This window comes from Triticum aestivum, chromosome 6A, assembly GCF_018294505.1.
Source record: "Triticum aestivum cultivar Chinese Spring chromosome 6A, IWGSC CS RefSeq v2.1, whole genome shotgun sequence".
NCBI lineage: Eukaryota > Viridiplantae > Streptophyta > Magnoliopsida > Poales > Poaceae > Triticum > Triticum aestivum.
The window spans coordinates 367,051,238-367,064,596 of NC_057809.1; positions in this window are offsets into that span (position 1 = coordinate 367,051,238).

The window sequence follows — 13,359 nt, forward strand, 5'->3', positions numbered from 1 at the left end:
ATCCACTGATCCCACTGCCGAGGTTCCTCCTCTGCCTCTACAGCTGCCTGAGCATTCTTGTAAGCGATGATGTCCGCAGGCATAATCCTATATCCACCTCTGGCAACAGAATCAAACAAAGCAGGAGCAGGCAGTGGAATAATATCACGAGTTTTAATGCTAAAAACCAAGTTATAAGGAATAGGAATGTCAGGGGATTTATCATTAGTAAAATGGTGGTGATCCAAGGAAGCACGGTCTAGGTAAACCTTGGTCAGAGGGTAATCATGAGAGCGTATCTCAACCTCGAAGTGAGCCGCCAAACGAGTAGCATAAATCCTACCATGAATTTTACCCTTGGATTTATTAAGGTGGAGGCGACGAGCCACAATAGCTCCCAAGTTATAAGTGTTGTCGCCCTCTAATGCACGACGCAAAACAACAAGGTCTGGTGAGCTTAGGGCACCCACCTTCTCCCTAGCGAGCAAGAATTTTGCAATGAAAAGTGCAAAGTAATGAACCGCAAGAAAATGCAAACCAGTGGCAGTGATAGCTGACACCCCTCTCTCATCTCCCACTTTCAAAGTGCGATAAAAGGCCTCAAACTCAGCTGACCTAGGCTCGGCTATGCTTCCATCAGAAGGGATCATGCATATGTTTGTGAGGATTATGCCTGATGGTTTGCAACATATAAATCAAAACTCACTTCAGGAGGATTATTCCTAGGTAGGAAAGTAAAGCTTTTAACAAAAATGTTTGTGAGGATTTGGTGTTGTTCACACTCATCTGCGATGAAGTCGGTCAGGCCGGCATTAGCAACATATTGTGTAAACTCCTGAAGGATTCTAGCCTCTACGGGGAACAGGGTGTGCGGCCATTCACAAGGCCGTGCTTCCGCCAACCTCCGAGGATGAAGATCACTATCACATGACTCCCCAACAACACCCTTGGAGTTCTTCTTAGAGCCAAACTTCCTAAAGATATTCATGGTTTTCCTATGAACAAAATTCTGAAATTTATTAGACCACAAAATTTTCTCAACAAAACTTCACAAAAATGATACCAACTACTCATAGGGATACATAGAGGCTATAGAAAGCATTCAAACTACTTAGAACACTAAGAATTCAACATGCAAGCTCATCTACAGCAGCACCAAGAGTAGATAATTATTCAAAATATAAACCACTAAAACAAAAGCTATTTCGACAAATGGTGGAGTCACATACCAAGAAAAAATCCACGGAAACAGTTTCGGAAACGGAGCTTCGAGCAAAGAGATCGAAATCCACGGGTTTTAGAGCAAGAACACGGGAGAGAGAGCAATGGAATTTTTTTTCTGGAGGTAGGTGATGATGTGGTGTCAAGAGATAAGTGAGGGGGGCTAGCTCGCCCAAGTGGGTTGTGCCCACCTGGTGCACCTCCCTCTGATGTTATTTCCACCAAAAATTTAGAAATATTCAGAAAAAAATCGTATTAAATTTTTAGGGCATTCTAAGAACTTTTATTTTTGGATCATTTTTTATTGCACAGGAAATTCAGAAGACACAGAAAACATGGCAATTTATTTTATTTAAATAACAAAAACATAGAATAAAAAGTAGGGTCAGAAGATAGTGCTTATTAGATTAATCAACTTCATACCACTCAAAAATGATCCATTAATAAGGTTGATCAAGTCTTATTAACAACCACTTTCGATTAGCATGAAACTGAAAAACTTTTGTAAATCACTAAGTTACCTCAATGGGGATATGAATGTCCCCAACAATAAGCATTTCATATTTCTTTTTGACAGTAGGTAGAGGTATTTGAAAACTTCCAATAGTGATTGTCGGGGATTTTTCAATAACATTAATACCAATCACATGGAATTGTTTCTTCGAAAAGTGCATCGTATGCTCATTACCATTAATATGAAAAGTGACCTTGCTTTTATTACAATCAATAACAGCCCCTGTTGTATTCAAGAAGGGTCTACCAAGGATAATCGACATGTTCTTGTCCTTGGGCATCTCAAGTATAACAAAGTCAGTCAAAATAGTAACATTAGAAACAACAATGGGCACATCCTCATAGATACCGATAGGTATGGTAGTTGATTTGTCAGCCATTTGCAAAAATATTTCAGTAGGTGTGAGTTTATTCAAATCAAGTCTTTTATATAAAGAGAAAGGCATAACACTAACACCAGCTCCTAAATCACACAAAGCAGTTTTCACATAATTCTTTTTGGTAGAGCAAGGTATAGTTGGTATTCCCGAATCTCCAAGTTTTTTTGTACTCCATCTTTAAAACTATAATTAGCAAGCATAGTGGAGATTTCAGCTTCTGGTATTTTTCTTTTATTAGTGATGATGTCTTTCATATACTTTGCATAAGGAGGCATTTTCAAGATATCAGTCAAGCGAGTACGCAAAAAGACTGGCCTCAGCATTTCAGCAAAGCGTTCAACTTCTTCATCATCATTCTTTTTAGTTGACTTAGATGGAAAAGGCATAGGTTTTTGAACCCACGGTTCTCTTTCTTTAATGTGTTTTCTAGCAATGAAGTCTCTTTTATCATACCTTTTATTCTTAGGTTGTGGGTTATCAAGATCAACAGGTGGTTCTATCTCAGCATCATTGTCTGGCTCTTTATTATTTGGTTGATAGTCTTCATGAACATCAACATTATCTTTTTCATTATCAGTAGGTGAGTGTTCATTACCAGACTGAGTTTCAGCATCTGAGCTAGAAGTTTCATTATCATTATCGGGAGGTTTCTCTATTTCAGGTTCACTAGGAGCATGCAAAGTCCTATCATTTTTATTTTTCTTTCTAGAAGAAATAGGTGCACTAGTGTTAGCTCTTTGTGAATCTTGTTCAATTCTTTTTGGGTGTCCCTCAGGATAAAGTGGTTCCTGAGTCATTTTACCTCCTCTAGTTGCAACTCTAACATCAAAGTCATGTATATTAATATTCATTTCATCAAGCAATTCTCTTTGTGATTTAGCAACATGTTCTAACTGAGTTTGAACAATAGAAGCATGCTTTCCAACACCTCTAACATCATTTGATATTCTAAATAACAATTCACTCAAGCGATCAATCATATCAAAATTGTATTTCAATTATTTCATAACATTTGCATTGAAGTGATCTTGTTTTCTAATATAATTTTCAAACTCATAAAGGCATTGGATAGGATCCATATTGTGAGGATTATCATTATCGTTGAATTTCATAAGAGAATTTACCTCTACCACCTTAGGCAGCGGTGGTGTATTAAGCCCATGTATTTCTTCAATAGGAGGTAAATTTTTAACATCCTCAGCTTGATAGAGGCACATGTGTCCCGTCTTTCGATGAGATGGTGGCTATCATTTTGGAGGAAGTCGACTTTGACGATCTGACTACAATCGTGCGAGGAGGTCGCGCCTTAGCAATCGCTAAACCAACTCCGAGAGGTTATTGACCATGCCGGAGCATGATCAACCTGAGCACGAAGGTCTGTTTTCCTGTAGGCAAACGAAGAACAAGCAAGAAACTAAGATTGCAATCTGGATATTGCGAATATAAGATGAAAGCTTTATTGATCAAGGTGGGGTTATGTGATGCCTTTGTCTGGTCGTTGAACACAAATGAAGTACGTGAAGTTGCAACTATGGAAAACTTTAATCTAAACAAAACCCCCAAAGTCTAAACGACGCCCTAAGGGCTGTATATGTCGAGGAAGAGGGAGGAATTTCGTGGCCCTTGGAGGAGGGGTCCGAAACCAACCCTAACTCTTGTTTCCCCATGCATATGGACTCTAAAAACAACCTATACTTAAGTATTTCAAAAATACATGGGCCTAGCCCAATAATGAGGTGACGCAACACCTAGAATAGCCTCTGGACGAAATTTATGAAGTGGCATCTTGCACATTTCGTCCAAGGCTTCATGCACTCCTTATGGTGGCTTCAAAGTCCTGAAATCATCACATGTAACTCCGTTCTTGATCCCCTTGCGCATGCCATCATCTCCATGCTTGGTCTTGCTCCAGTGTTCATCCCTCTTATCCATGCCAGGCCCTTCATTTGCAAGCAAAACAAATGTATCCAATTTAGGCAGCATCATATTCTCAAGAACATTAGAATCATTACCAAGAAACGAAAGTACCTGATAATTTAATTGGCATGCACGAGGTCTAGTAATTGGTCCAGTATGTATAGCAGTAGGGGCTGTGGGTGTAAAAATGGTATTGATGTCCTCATCATCCTCCCCTTCTTGAAATCGAGTCGTCCTCGACGGAAGCTCATCTTCCTCAACCAAATAAGGCTTCAAATCTGGAATGTTAAAAGTGGGACTAACCCCAAAATCTGCAGGCAGCTCAAGTTTATCTGAATTATCATTTATTTTCTCTAACACCTTAAAAAGACCATCAACACATGGCATTAGCTTTGATTTGCACAAATCAGGAAATCTATCCTGATGCAAATGTAACTAAACAAGATGTCCATGTGCAAACACAACATGTTTTCTACCCTTATCTCCACCAAGTTTATATTTAGCATTTATATGCTTAATGTTTTCCTTAGTTAACTCATGCATTTTTAAAATCAGTTCAGCACGTTCTTTAGCATCAAAATTAACCTTCTCCGAAGATGGAAGAGGCAACAAATCCATAGGTGCATGAGGTAGGAAACCATACACAATTTCAAAAGGGCACATCTTAGTAGTAGAATGCAATGAACGATTATAAGAAAATTCAATATGAGGCAAGCATTCTTCCCACATTTTCTTATTATTCTTCAAAACAGCCCTAAGCATAGTAGACAATGTTCTATTGACTACTTCTATTTGTCCATCAGTTTGGGGGTGACAAGTAGTACTAAAAAGCAGTTTAGTCCCCAACTTAGCCCATAAACATATCCAAAAGTGGCTAAGAAATTTAGTATCACGATCTGAAACAATAGTATTTGGCACACCATGCAAGTGAATAATTTCACGAAAAAACAAATCAACAACATTAACGACATCATTGCTTTTATGACATGGTATAAAGTGTGCCATTTTCGAGAATCTATCCACGAAAACAAATATGCTATCCCTCCCCTTCTTTGTTCGAGGTAAACCTAAAACAAAGTCCATAGATATATCCTCCGAAGGAACACTAGGTACAGGCAAAGGCATATATAAACCATAAGGATTGAGTCATGACTTAGCTTTTTGACATGTAGTGCAGCGAGCAACAAAACACTCAACATCCCGTCTCATCTTTGGCGAAAAGAAATGTGTAGCAAGTATGTCCTCCGTCTTCTTCACGCCAAAGTGTCCCATTAATCCTCCTCCATGCGCCTCCTACAACAACAAAGGCCGAACGGAGCTAGCTGGAATGCATAGCTTGTTAGCACGGATCACAAATCCATCATTAACGACAAACTTGTTCCACGTTCTTCCTTCTTTACAATTCCGCATTACATCTTTAAAATCAGCATCATTCACATATTGATCTTTGATGGTCTCCAAACCAAATATTTTGAAGTCAAGTTGTGAAAGCACAGTATAGCGACGAGACAATGCATCAACAATAACATTTTCTTTTCCCTTCTTGTGTTTAATGACATAAGGGAAAGTCTCAATGAATTCACCCCATTTGGCATGTCTACGATTTTATTTTAGCTTGACTTTTAATATGTTTCAGCGATTCATGATCAGAATGTATAACAAATTCTTTGGGCCATAAATAATGTTGCCATGTTTCTTAAGTCCGAACAAGAGCATATAATTCTATATCATAAGTAGAATAATTCAGACTAGGACCACTCAATTTTTTCAAAAAAGTATGCAACAGGTTTGCCATCTTGTAATAACACACCTCCTAATCTAATTCCACTAGCATCTCATTCAAGCTCAAAAGTCTTATTAAAATCAGGAAGTTGGAGTAAAGGAGCATGTGTCAACTTATCTTTCAATACCGTGAAGGCTTCTTCCTGTGCGGTGCCCCAAACAAAAGGTACATCCTTCTTTGTAAGCTCATTGAGAGGTGCAGCAATGGTGCTGAAATCTCTCACAAAACGCATATAGAATCCAGCGAGGCCAAGAAAACTCCTCACTTGTGTGACAGTTTGGGCTATGGCCAAATCTCAATAGCTTTAATCTTGGCTTTATCAACTTCAGTTCCCTATGGAGTGACAACATAGCCAAGAAAAGATACTCGGTTAGTGCAGAAGGTGCACTTCCCAAGGTTACCAAACAAACAGGCATCATGTAGAGCAATAAAAATAACACGTAAATGTTCCAAATGTTCCTCCAAAGATCCGCCATAAATCAGTATATCATTAAAATAGACTACCACAAATCTTCCAATGAAAGCACGTAAAACTTCATTCATTAATCTCATGAAAGTACTAGGTGCATTAGTTAACCCAAAAGGCATGACTAACCACTCATATAATTCAAACTTAGTTTTAAATGTTGTTTTCCAGTCATCTCCCAATTTCATACGAAATTGATGGTATCCACTACGCAAATCAACTTTGGAGAATATTGTAGAGCCACTCAATTCATCAAGCATGTCGTCTAGCCTAGGAATAGAATGACGATAACGAATAGTAATATTATTAATGCCTCTACAATCAACACACATATGCGACATACCATCCTTTTTGGGCACTACTATATTAGGAACAACATAAGGACTAAGAGATTCGCATATATAACCTTCATCTCCTCTGGATTTGTACAGTATCACGCACGGTTAGGCAACGAAGCACGTGGAATTATGTCAATCTGATGCTCAGTCCCTCGAATAGGTGGTAATCCCGGTGGCATGCCTTGTGGAAAAATGTCAGCGAACTCCTACAAAATGTTAGTGACAGCACGAGGCAAAGAGGAAGGTACATCCTCGAAACAAAATAACGCCTCTTTGCACACAAAAGCATACCAAACAAATTTGCTGAAATCTAGATCATCAATATCAGATTTGGTGGCAAGTACACATGCACTTTTCAATTTAATTTAAGAAGCAACACTAGATGGTTTATTATTAGGCTTCATTTGTTGCTCAAATTCTTTTGCCACAATTTGATTTTCACTCCTATATTTCTCCTGTTTTGCTTTATTAACTCTATTAATATCATCTTTCAAAATGGAATCAGGAGTCATAGGAAGCAAAGTAATATTTTTGTCCTTATGAACAAGAGTATACTGATTGTTTCTACGATGGTGTACAATTTTTTTTATCAAATTGCCATGGTCTACCAAGTAATAAGGAACATGCTTGCATAGGTACCACATCACAATCAACATAATCAGCATATGTAGAGATACAAAAATGCACACGAATGGTACGTGTTACCTTAACCTTGCCGCTGTTGTTGAACCATTGGATGTAGTAAGGATGTGGATGCGGTCTTGTGGTGAGAGAGAGCTTCTCCACCATCTCCATGCTAGCCAAGTTGTTGCAGCTCCCTCCATCTATGATGACGCGAATAGAATGTTCCTTCACAACTCCCTTTGTATGGAACAAATTATGCCTCTGATTTTGCTCAGCTTGTGTAACCTACACACTCAAAACACGTTGAGCAACTAAACATTCATACCTGTCAGCATCTTCAGCAGCCACATATTGCGTCTCATGATCAGAATCATGTCCATCGTGTTCTTCATGTGTAATAAGAGCCAAAGTCTCCTCATCATAGTCACTAGCGGACTCATACCCACCATCCTCAATAGCAATCATCACACGCTAAGATTTTCATTCTCTCAAAAAATGTCCTCTTCTCTTACAATGACGACAAATAATATCACTTGTGTGCCCTGTTGATGCCATGGAAGAAGAAGAGCTCTGCGCAGGCCCGGCAGGTGTGCTCTTAGTAGATAGTGGTGGTTGTGCCTGCATTCTTGTATCATGGCTGGAGGTGGCACCTAATGGAGGTGATAGTGTAGTGGAAGTAGAGGATTCACGTGGTGTCCATGATAAAGATCAACTTGCAGAAAAGTTAGTTCGCGCCAATGCATGTCGATCCTACACTTCACGTTCAGCATTACAAACAAGATGGAATAAACGAGTGATATTATTACACTCCTTATACTCTAGAATGGTATGAATCTCTCTATTTAATGCACCCATAAAACATGCAAGCATAGCTTCATTCTCCTCAACAATACCACATCTAATCGTGCCAGTTTGTAATTCCTGATAATATTCTTCTACATAATTTTTTCCTTGTCTTAAACGCTGCAATTTTTGAATTAATTCATGTTGATAATATGGTGGAACCCAACGAGTATGCATAGAAGTTTTCAAAGCAACCCAAGTAGATGGAATAGGATATTATCTACAATGTTCAGACCACCAAACACATGCAAAGCTAGTGAAAGCACAAAGAGCAGTAGGAACACGCCTCTCCCTAGGATATTGTAAACATGTAAATCATTGTTCAGTTTCTAACTCCCAAGTAAGATATATATCAGGAACATATATACCCTCAAATGGTGGAATATTAAATTTCTGTTTAGGGAGATGGTCATGATCTCGTACCTGAGGGAGAACCCTACCATTGCCATTATTTGCATGTGGACGACCGTGTGGTTGTGGTGCTCGTGGTTGCACATAGTTCTGATTTTGATCAACCTCATCCTCGTAATCTCCAGCATAATCATCCTCCTCCGCATCAGCAGCAGGAGCCACAGAAGTATCAATAGCAACACCAATAGTTTGGCCAGGCGCAAGAGGAACACGGCTCGCTCAGCGGAGGGTTGTTTCATGACATGGAGGAAGTCGTTCTTGTTGTTGTAGAGGTGCGTTAGGTGCAGCTGATGCTGGTGGTGGAAGACGCGCGAGCATTTTCATTAAACTTGTTATCGAGCTTTGTTTCAAACGTCTTCTCCATGCCATCTATCTTCTCCATGGCCTCTTCAAATCTGTTTAGCACATCTTGCAGCTGTCCACTCATCATTTGCTGAAATTTATCATGCAACTACTTATTTGTCATGTTCTCCAAGTCAGTCTCATCGGCTTGTGATCATACCATGGTTAGCAGCAATAGAAACACACAAGAATATGATCCTACAGACTACTAACAAGAGGTGGTGGTGGGTGTCACAAATCCGTCAAGCAAATCTCAAATTCTTACCAGTTCTTACACAGCAGCAGGCGGTGATCGGCAACCGTCGTAGTCAAAACTCTCAAAGCTTGGATAGAGCGATTACCAGGGAGAGTCAAACGCACGACGTAGATCTATCTGGAGCTGGGAAGGCTTATAATATGGTAGCAAAAAGGGTCAGCAATAATCAATTCAGAGATGGAAAGTTGAATAAACGCTCAATGACGGTACTGTGCTGGTCCTAGGCTAGACCATGCTAGAGACGCGAGCCTAGAACACTACCAAAATCACGATGCTGCACTTAAACAAGGAAGGAGTATTTTTTTCTCTTTTTTTGCACTTTTTTTCCTTTTTTTTGCTCCGCAACAATTTTTTTTGAAAAAGTCTACGGATGGTCTAAAAACTGCCTAGCCAGAATTTTCCAGACTTTGTTTTTTTTAACTAGAACTATTTTTCTACCGCGGGTAGCACGAAAGTTGGAGAGTCCGACTTGCTCATGACTCGTACTATCGCGTGATCTGGAACTCAGAAATAAAGGAACAAATACTAGACTCGGACTAGGACTGGTGGCGGAGATGAATCTGGTGGAACTCGGACTGGTGGCGGTGATGAATCTGGTTGAACTCGGACTAGTGGCATATATATGTTGCAGGTGACCTCGGATTGGCGTGATGGCGGTCGATAGGTGGTGGCGTATATGGACTTGGATTGGCGGTGAATATGTGGTGGTGGTATATGGCAGCAACGATGCAGTTGGTGCGGTGGTGATATACGGCAGCAGTGATGATGATGATGCGGTGGTGATATATATGGCAACGGCGATGTCAAAACCTATGAGTAGAACTCGAAACTCTAAAGGACTAGATGGTAAAACCAGCAACTTGACACGACGATGCAATCGCAAATTCAACAAAGCAAATACAGAAAAGATTATGCAAAGGTGATAACCCACAAGTATAGGGGATCAATTGTAGCCTCTTTCGATAAGTAAGAGTCTCGAACCCAGCGAGGAGCTAAAGGCAGAACAAATATTCCCTCAAGTTCTACCGACCATCGATAAAACTCTACGCACGCTTAATGTTTGCTTTACCTAGAACAAGTATGAAACTAGAAGTACTTTGTAGGTGTTTTTGGACAGGTTTGCAAGATAATAAAGAGCACGTAAATAAAAGCTAAGGGGCTGTTTAGATAAAGAAGAAATAAGGTTAGTATAGCGAGTGTGGAAAAGTGGTGGTAGGAGTTGTGAAATTGTCCCTAAGAAATTGACTTCTTTACAAGACCGATAGCAAGTTTTATGTGGGAGAGGCCACGCCTAGCATGTCATCCCTGACTTGGAATTCTATGCACTTAATATTGGAACTATTAGCAAGCATCTGCGACCACTAAAGTTCACTAAGGTAAAACCCAACCATAGCATTAAGATATATTGGTCCCCCTTCAATCCCGTATGCATCAATTTCTATGCTAGGTTGAAGCTTCTGTCACTCTTGCCCTCCAATACATTCTCCTATCAACATACAACTAACCCTATGGTGTGATCCACCCGCGCGCTTGTATGATGGGAACCAAAGGATAGCAACATAACCACAAGAAAATTAAATCAATCATAGCAATTCATCAATGAAAATCTACTTAGACATCATAGGATGGCAACACATCATTGGATAATAATATGAAGCATAAAGCACCATGTTCAAGTAGAGGGTACAACGGGTTGCGGGAGAGTGGACTACTATAGATAGATGGGGGAAGGTGATGGATATGTTGGTGAAGATGGCAGAGGTGTTGGTGTAGAGTGCGGTGATGATGACAATGGACACGGCAGCGTTCCGGCGCCACCAGAAGATAAGGGGAGACGGGGGGGGCGTTCTTCTTCTTCTTCCATGACCTCCTCCCTAGATGGGAGAAGGGTTTCCCCTCTGGTCCTTGGCCTCCATGGCATGGGAGCGGCAAGAGCCCCTCCGAGATTGGATATGTCTCTCTGTCTCTCTCTGTTTCTGCGTTCTCTCTGTTTGCCCTTCCACCGTTTTTTATATATATGGAGATCCGTAACTCCGATTGGACTGAAACCTTCGCCGAGATTTTTTTTCTGAAAATAAGCTTTCTTGCGGCAAAAGAATAGCAGCAACCGCCTTACGAGGGGCCCACGAGGGTCAGGAGCGTGCCTAGAGGGGTGGGGCGTGCCCCCTACCTTGTGGCTCCCTCGAGCACCGTCTCGCGTTGATTTTCTTCCCATATTCTCCAAATATTCCAAAAATATTCTCCATCCGTTTTTATCCCGTTTGGATTCTGTTTGATATGGGGTTTCTGCAAAACATAAAACATGCAACAAACATGAACTAGCACTGGGCACTGGATCAATATGTTAGTCCCAAAAATAGTATAAAAGGTTGCCAAAAGTATATGAAAGTTGTATAATATTGGCATGGAACAATCAAAAATTATAGATACGACGTAGACATATCAACATCCCCAAGCTTAATTCTTGCTCGTCCTCGAGTAGGTAAATGATAAAAAAAGATAATTTTGATGTGGAATGCTACCTAGCATAATCTTGATCTTGTAATCTAATCATGGCATGAATATTAAGGCATGCGTGATTCAAAGCAATAGTCTATCATTTGACATAAAAACAATAATACTTCAAGCCTACTAATAAAGCAATCATGTCTTTTAAAAATAACATGGCCAAAGAAAGTTATCCCTACAAAATCATATAGTCTGGCTATGCTCCATCTTCACCACACAAAATACTCACATCATGCACAACCTCGATGACAAGCCGAGCAATTGGTTCATACTTTTTAACGCTCTTCATCTTTTTCAACCCTCACGCAATACATGAGCATGAGCCATGGACATAGAACTATAGGTGGAATAGAATATGATGGTGGAGGTTGTGTGGAGAAGACAAAAAGGGAGAAAGTCTCACATCGACGCGGCTAATCAACGAGCTATGGAGATTCCCATCAATTGATGTCAATGTGAGGAGTAGGGATTGCCATGCAACAGATGCACTAGAGATATAAGTGTATGAAAGCTCAAACTGAAACTAAGTGGGTGTGCATCCACCTTTCTTGCTCATGAAGACCTCGGGCATTTGAGGAAGCCCATCATCGGAATATACAAGCCAAGTTCTATAATGAAAATTCCCACTAGTATATGAAAGTGATAACTCAAGAGACTCTCTATATGAAGAACATGGTGCTACTTTGAATCACAAGTGTGGTAAAAGGATAGTAACATTGCCCCTTCTCTCTTTTTCTCTAATTTTTTTGGGCCTTCTCCTTTTTTTGGCCTTTTTTCATCCGGAGTCTCATCCCGACTTGTGGGGGAATCATAGTCTCCATCATCCTTTCCTCACTGGGGCAATGCTCTAATAATGATGATCATCACACTGTTATTTACTTACAACTCAATATTACAACTTGATACTAGAACAAAGGTATGACTCTATATGAATGCCTCCGGTGGTGTACTGGGATGTGCAATGATCTAGCATAGCAATGACATCAAAAAACGGACAAGCCATGAAAATATCATGCTAGCTATCTTACGATCATGCAAAGCAATATGACAATAAATGCTCAAGTCATGTATATGATGATAATGGAAGTTGCATGGCAATATATCTCAGAATGGCTATGGAAATGCAATGATAGGTAGCTATGGTGGCTGTTTTGAGGAAGATAAAAGGAGGTTTATGTGTGACCGAGTGTATCATATCACGGGGTTTGGATGCACCGGCGAAGTTTGCACCAACTCTCGAGGTGAGAAAGGGCAATGCACAGTACCGAAGAGGTTAGCAATGATGGAAGGGTGAGAGTGCGTATAATCCATGGACTCACATTAGTCATAAAGAACTCATATACTTATTGCAAAAGTTTATTATCCCTTGAAGCAAAGTACTAATACGCATGCCCCTAGGGGGATAGATTGGTAGGAAAACACCAGCGCTCGTCCCCGACCACCACTCATAAGGAAGACAATCAATAAGTACCTCATTCTCCGACTTTGTTACATAAAGGTTCACCATACGTGCATGCTACGGGAATCACAAACCTCAACACAAGTATTTCTACTAATCCACAACTACCCACTAGAATGACTCTAATATCACCATCTTTATATCGCAAAACTATTGCAAGGAATCAAACATATCATATTCAGTGATCTACAACTTTTATGTAGGATTTTATGAATAACCATGTGAATGACCAGTTCCTATCATCTCTCTAAATAGATATAAGTGAAGCAAGAGAGTTTAATTCTTTCTACAAAAGATATACCCACGCTCTAACAAATAT